The following is a 6,892-nucleotide window of genomic DNA, read 5'->3' as shown; positions in this document are numbered from 1 at the left end:
CTTTTTCAACCCTCTGTAGAGGAAGGCAATGGCAAATCATCTCTGTTCATCTGTTCTATTGAAAACCCAGTAAGGGGTCACAATGAGTTGATTTGTATTTGATGGTGCTTCATCATCATCATCATCATCAATCATCATCATAATCTTTTTAGGGAGGTGAAGGACAGGATTTGATTATTTTCTATTGGTACTCATGGAGCAGGCTTTCTTTAAAAATTGTATTCCACTGTTGGATGGCAGGCTATGAGGAACTCAGTAAATTTGGATATGAGCCCGTGGAAGTCTGAACAGGTACCTAAAGATCAACGAGGACCAAAACCAAAACTCAGTCCAAACCAAACTGTGGTGATGTTGGTCATTGAAAAAGTTGCTTGGAAAGTGAACAAATGAATAGTAGGTTTAATGTTGAAGCCAAAGCCTAAAACAACCCAAAGAACAAACAACATAAACATCTAACAGTATGCATCACCTGCAAGTTATTAAAATATAAAATAAAACATTTGAAATAAAAGTAGAATTTTAAATTAGATTAAAATTAAATATGGACCGTTAATGGATCCTGTTGGTAACACTGAAGACAAACCTTTTCCTAATAATTAAAGATGAAAACATAAAATTGACAGCCATCAAGGTAACAGATGGGAAAACATCTGCCAAGAGAAATATCTCACAGTCCTTGTCTCTACCAGAAACCTCAGAAAACGTTAAAATAATTTTTGACTGAATAGAATCACACAAAGGACAATACAGTAAATAATTTTGTATTGCTTGAAAATCATTATTTATGACTTGAGCAGTAAGATTATTCTGGAGGGGGTTGTACTCCCCTTAAAGGAGCATGTTCATTGCTTAGGGATGCTGCTGGGAACTAACCTATAGTTGGAGGCTCTGGTCTCTTCCATGGCAGCTAGGGCGTTTAACCAGCATTGTATAATAAACCAACAATGTAATACCTCCAAAAGTATGATCTGGCTGCTAGGGATGGGCACACAAAAAGGAAAATGCAGTTTGGTTCATTGTTTGTTGCTGAACCACAAATCAAACTGGAAGGCTTGTTCATGAATCAAACTGGTTTGCGGGTCACAGCCCTGCTTGCTCCCGGCCACTCAGATTTTTGGGGCTGTCTTCTGTAGTCCCTTTTAACTTGAAAGTTAGCTGCAGAAGACAGCCTGAAAGAGCTGAATGGTAGGGAGCATGTCCCTCTCATTGTTTTTGATGGGAACAGATAGCAGGGGTCTAAAGAGACATGGAGTCCCTTTAAACCTCCCTTTCTACTCCACCCATAACCCACCATGAATCACATGAACCATTCTAAAAGTTCATGGAAGTTTATCACAGTGAATCCATCAAAAACGTATTTTTGTGAATCATGAACAGAGCTAAATACATCACAAATATTGCTTTGCAGTTTGGTTTATGCCCATTCCTAATAATCACAATGATCTACACAATCATTACAGCCAAGTTAGATTTGTTTATTTATTTTATTTCTTATATTTTTAGCCTGCAACTGTCCAAGGACTCGTGGTGAATACAATGTGCTTTATGTGAGGCTACCATTAAAAATTGTCTGAAAACATCAGCTAGTCCAGAATGTAGTAAGTAGGCTATTATCATGAATGGGATACATAGATATCAATCTGGTGCTGAAAGAGCTACACTGGCTGCCAGTCTGTTTCCAGGCACAATTCAAAATGCTTGTTCTAACCTCGGAGACCCTAAGCGGTCTGAAAGATTGGGCACTTGAAGTATCTCCTCCTCCCACATTATCCATCCCATGAGCAAAGATCTTCCTCACAAATCCTGCTGTCTGTGCACCCACCTTCCGAAGTGAAGTGGGTGGTGACCAGAGACAGGATTTGTGTTAGCAGCCTTGAGAGAGGCTCTTTGGAGAGATGGAGAAAAGGTTTTCTAAACGAATAAATAAGTCGATGCTGTCGTGTCTGTCCTGTAACAATTGAGTGGTGAGGATTTTTTTAAAAAGAATCCGGTTACTCTATGTGCATACATTAATCTTGATGAATCTCATTTTGCACTAAACTTCCATCAGAAGAATGTTTCTGCTGAAATAGTGGCGGAGCAATTTTGCATCCACCTACCTAGAGAACTGGAAGGAAAAGACACTGACAGTAGGCAAAAAGGAAAGGCTGTTTCATGCTGTTCAACTTGTGAGAGTTGAGGCCAACAAATTAAGGCCAGTTAAAGCTAATGTTTTATGTACTTTTTGCTGTAGAGATTCCCTCTCTTCCATGTGGCAACAACATAGAACTAACCGAGCGCCCCCCTCCCCCCAAAAAAGGATTCCTATCTGATTGCCTGGGATAATGTATCTTTTAAAACCTACTTCATATTTGTTGTTGTGGGGTTGGGCTTTATAAATAGGTCTGATCCTGAGAGTTCGCTAAGTCCCTAACTGGGGTTACTGGAACTGTGTGGGTGAGACGCTTATACTTTGATTAGACATCCAAGGACTGAAGAGGAGGCATTGTCCAAGAAGGCTGGTGGGGTTTACCCCTTGGTACTACACATCAGTACTCAAATGCTTACACTGTACAATGTGAGACATATGGTTGATGGCACAAACAAGTTGGTGGCAGGCAAGGAGCAGCAGTTCTGGGCTGTCGCCACATTGACCTTGGAGCTGAAATGGGTTGCCCAAATGCTGGCAAACCCAATAGGTGCCACTTAAGGAGTCCATACAATTGGGGGGGGGTGAGTTTAATGTGAAGTATGTATTGTTATTAACAAATCATAGTTTACTCTGTTTGTCACATGTCTTTATTTAAGGGTACGAAGGCAAAGCTGGTGTCGCATAGACCGTTTATGCACTGGGAACTTCACTGCCCCACCCCCCTATCAGGAGCACAGATAGGGGGTGGATGAGGTGCACCAGGCCAAATGCTCCCTCATGTGGGTGCAGGAAGAGGTCGGGCAACCTGCCACGACTAAAACTCCAGCCTGCAGCCCAGCATGAAATCTCCAGTGCATAAACAGTCATAGTGCTACAAACATGAATTCAAAAACCCATGATTCCATTATCCTGCCATTAAACTGAGTTTGGCAAACCATCCTCTGCCTCAGCATCCCATTTGTAACAGGGGGAAGGTGATGAAAAGTGCTGTCAAATTGTAGGCTACTTATGGCATCTCCAAAGGGTTTTCAAGGCAACAGATGAACAGAAGTGGTTTGCAGTCACCTGCCTTTGCACAGCAATCCTAAACTTCTGTGGTGGTCTCCCATCCAAGAACTTACCAAGGCTAACTCTGTTTATCTTTTGAGATCTGATGAGATTAGGTTGGACTGGGTCATCCAGATCACGGCAAATAAGGTGACAATAATACATATATTACAGCTAGTATGCTGAAGCAGGTAGAATGCTGGCCTAGGATGTGAAAGAAATGAGATCCAATACCATTCTGCCATAATGTTTGCTGGGTCACCTTCACTCAAAATAATCACTTAGATAACCTATATCACAGGGTTGTTGTGAGAATAAAAAAAAGCTAGCAGGCCTCCGGATGCTGTTCTGACCATCTGGGAATTAGCATGGGATCAAAACATAATAAATAAATACAGGCCTATCTTGCTTGTCAAGTTTACTGAGAAATGTATTGTGCCAACTGCAACAACCTTGTAAGTATTTTTAAAAGGCTTTCTATTAGCATGTTGTTTAATTTCCTGTGTTATATTACAAAAATGAAAGCAATTTATATAGTACTAGGGACAAAGCCCGTTGTATCCAGGAATACAACAGGCGCTAGAGCTTGGCGGAGGGAAGAGGAAGGGGAGGAGTTGTTCAGTCTGTAAGGGCATGGGTAGTCACAGGACACAGATGTCCACCCTGCTCCTTCGTCTCCATTTTTTCACTGTTGATAAAATGTTATGTGCCCACATGCTTCTTTCATGGTTGCTCATAAGAAGAAGAACTGTTTTTTTGTACCCTGTTGTTCACTACCCAAAGGAGTCTCAAACACCTTTTTCCTTCGTCTCCCCTCAATAGATGACCTATGAGGAATATAGGGCTGTGAGAGGTCTGAGAGAACTGGGAACGGGCCACAGTGACCTAGCAGGCCTCAGGTGTCTCAAAGCAGTTTCCAATCGTCTAAACTTCCTCTCCTCATAGCAGACTCCCCATGATGGACGCAGGGAAGAGAGCTTCACATAGAAGCTGACAACCCTAAGAGGAGGTCTCTCTGTGTACAGCAGTCTTGACCTTAATAAGATTTTGTATGCTGTTTTTTATTTGCCAGGCCAAGCTTGAAAAAAGTCACTTCAGTTCCCATGTCTCTCCAGCCATTTACTTGTTCACTATTTACAGTTTCAGGCTGTAAATATTCTTTATTTAGATCTTCCTGCACTTTCGAGACTGATGCTGGTCTCTGTCTGTTTGTGCCCCAGATTACAAACAGTTGCTGGTAAGGGCTGGCCACAGCCCATAGCCCAAAAGGGACACACCTGCATAACTCCCCCCCAACTGCAGTCTGCAAGCTTCTACCATAGTATCCAGATCGCTGCTCATCTCTAGATTATAATGATCAGCTCTGCAAGCAAAAATGGCTATTTTTGAGGCCAGATATTGAGGCATTATATGATTTTGAAGTCCCACCTCCAGGAACATTTCTAACTCAGGGGTAGCCAACCTACAGATGCAGCCTAGAGAACTCCTGGAATTACAGCTCATCTTCAAAGTATAAATATCAGCTCCCCAGGCAGAAAGGGCTACTTTGGACAGGGTTGTGGTAGAGAAGAACCATTTAAGGCCTCCCACACAGGTTGTTGTTGAACTGAAAGACTTGAGGCCTACTGCACAGGGTTGTTGTGCAGATGAAACAGGAGACAAAAGAACCTCTACAACAGCATCCAGTTTTGTCTGCAGAATAATGCAGTAGGCTTCAAATCTGCAGAGAGTTGTGAAGAATAAATTCACATGGCTTGGCTGTGTCTAACCCCCAGTCAGAGCAGTATTTTAAATGAGAAGGGGCTTTTATGTGGCCTCCCTGTCAGCCAGCTCTTTGGCAGAAGGGGAAAGCTCCCCCCCCTCAAAAGGGGAAAGCTCCCCCCCACACACACCCATGCCCTCAGACTCCCCTGCATTGCTCTTGGAAACGTCTCCCTCCCCTCACTCAAGGGCTGTCAGAGGCTTCTTCCCAGCAGGCCTGAAGGGAGGGGGAGTGAGATCACTCACCAGCCTCCTGCCAGCTCTATCAGTGTTCTGAGGCAAGTTGCAGTTGGACATGACAGTTAGGGCAGCCTGTCCAAGCCTCTGTTCTCATCCCCCTTGGCAGCCCTACTGACCTCCTCTCCCCGCAGTGGTCAGGGCTCACTGGCTGTGATGTCTCCAGATTGCCCCTGGCTGGGCCGGGTGGGCAGGCTCTGTCAACTTTGGCCCAATGATTGGGCCAACCGCCCTCTTAGCCCTTGGACTCCATGGGTGGCACCTCCCGACTGGCTGGAACTCTGTCCAGTCCTGGTGAGGGCCCAATCGGAAGGCCCTTTGCTCACCCAGACTGGCCCCACCCACTCTCCACCCCCCAGGACCTTAACCAAATATGATACCGCTCACCAAGCGGTTACAGATACAGGGCACGGGTACAAGAAATAATGTCACTGTTGTATGAATCTGTCCAATGGGTACTGGGTTATATCTAGCTGGTACAATTTGGAATCAAGAATGTGTGTACTGAGAAAATGTGTCTTAGGTTGCATTTTTAAAGGTTATTTCATGAATTTAATAAATGGTGTTTTATTTCTATAAAAACTGAAATAAATTGTTTTAGTAATAGACTATTCAATGCTTCCTCCCCCTTCCATGGCTATAGCCTTGTAATGTAATACAAAATTTATAGCCCTGGATTTTTTGCAGAGTTTCAAGGATTTGTATGCCTTCTTTGTGATATCACAGCTCCTCAGAAGTACTATTTTATCAAATAATTTCTAAAATAGATGGCTTTCCAAACAGAATTGGGGAGATTACTGCAGCTATTACCACTCTAAATTATTGATGTGATATATTTTAAATATGTCTGCCTTCGGTATTTAAGATTCTTTTGATGTTCCAATCACTCTGATCTTTGCTCTTTATTCTCAGAGGGCTTGTTAATGAAACACTTTACAAAAGCACCTAATCTTCTTTACAAGTACTTGGAATTGACTATACAAGGTATGTTCTCATTTATTTTCAGTAGTATTCACATGTGATTTTTCCTCTGTACAGAAAGCACACACAAAAATCTAGCTGCTTATGTTGAAAATACAAATGCACAAAAAGTCTGATGTGCAAATACAGCAATCCATAGCAACCCATGTGCAGATGGAACAAAGTCTTTCAGTGAGCATCTCATTAACAATTTTAGGCCATCCTTAAATGCCTTTTCTTTTTTGAAATCCAAATTTGGGTTCATTGGCTTTTGCTTGCAATTAACCAACAATCTCCCAATCCTCAGTCTGTGGGCAGAAATTAAGCTTCTATTTGTAGATTGCTTTGGTGGATAAGCATTCAAAACTATTACAGAGGCAGCAGCATGTGGACAATTACATTGAAGTAAACACTAACATTGGGAGTGTTTAGTCCATTTGAACTCTAGTAGGAGCCATGGTGTAATCTCTGAACTGTTTAGGGCTTGTTGTATGCTTATCTTGTTTTCCCTGCCTCTCATTGTCCTCTCTTTCTGTCCCAAAATTCTGGTAGCCTGAAGGTTTCTGTGTTGATGGAAGTCCTACAGTTAACGCTTTATGCAAATCCTGTTGTGGTGGTAAACTGTACTGAAAGCAAAACTCCATGTGTGGGATTGGATTATTTCCTCAACTCTGTTGAAACAAATAAGAAAGCGCGGTGGAGACTTAGCAGAGGCCACTTGTTGATGAAGCAGAGGGCTGGCTGGAGAGTGGACGC

This window comes from Paroedura picta, chromosome 6 (assembly GCF_049243985.1).
Source record: "Paroedura picta isolate Pp20150507F chromosome 6, Ppicta_v3.0, whole genome shotgun sequence".
Taxonomy (NCBI): domain Eukaryota; kingdom Metazoa; phylum Chordata; class Lepidosauria; order Squamata; family Gekkonidae; genus Paroedura; species Paroedura picta.
The sequence above is the reverse complement of the archived record's forward strand: the minus strand, read 5'-3'. Positions refer to the sequence as shown.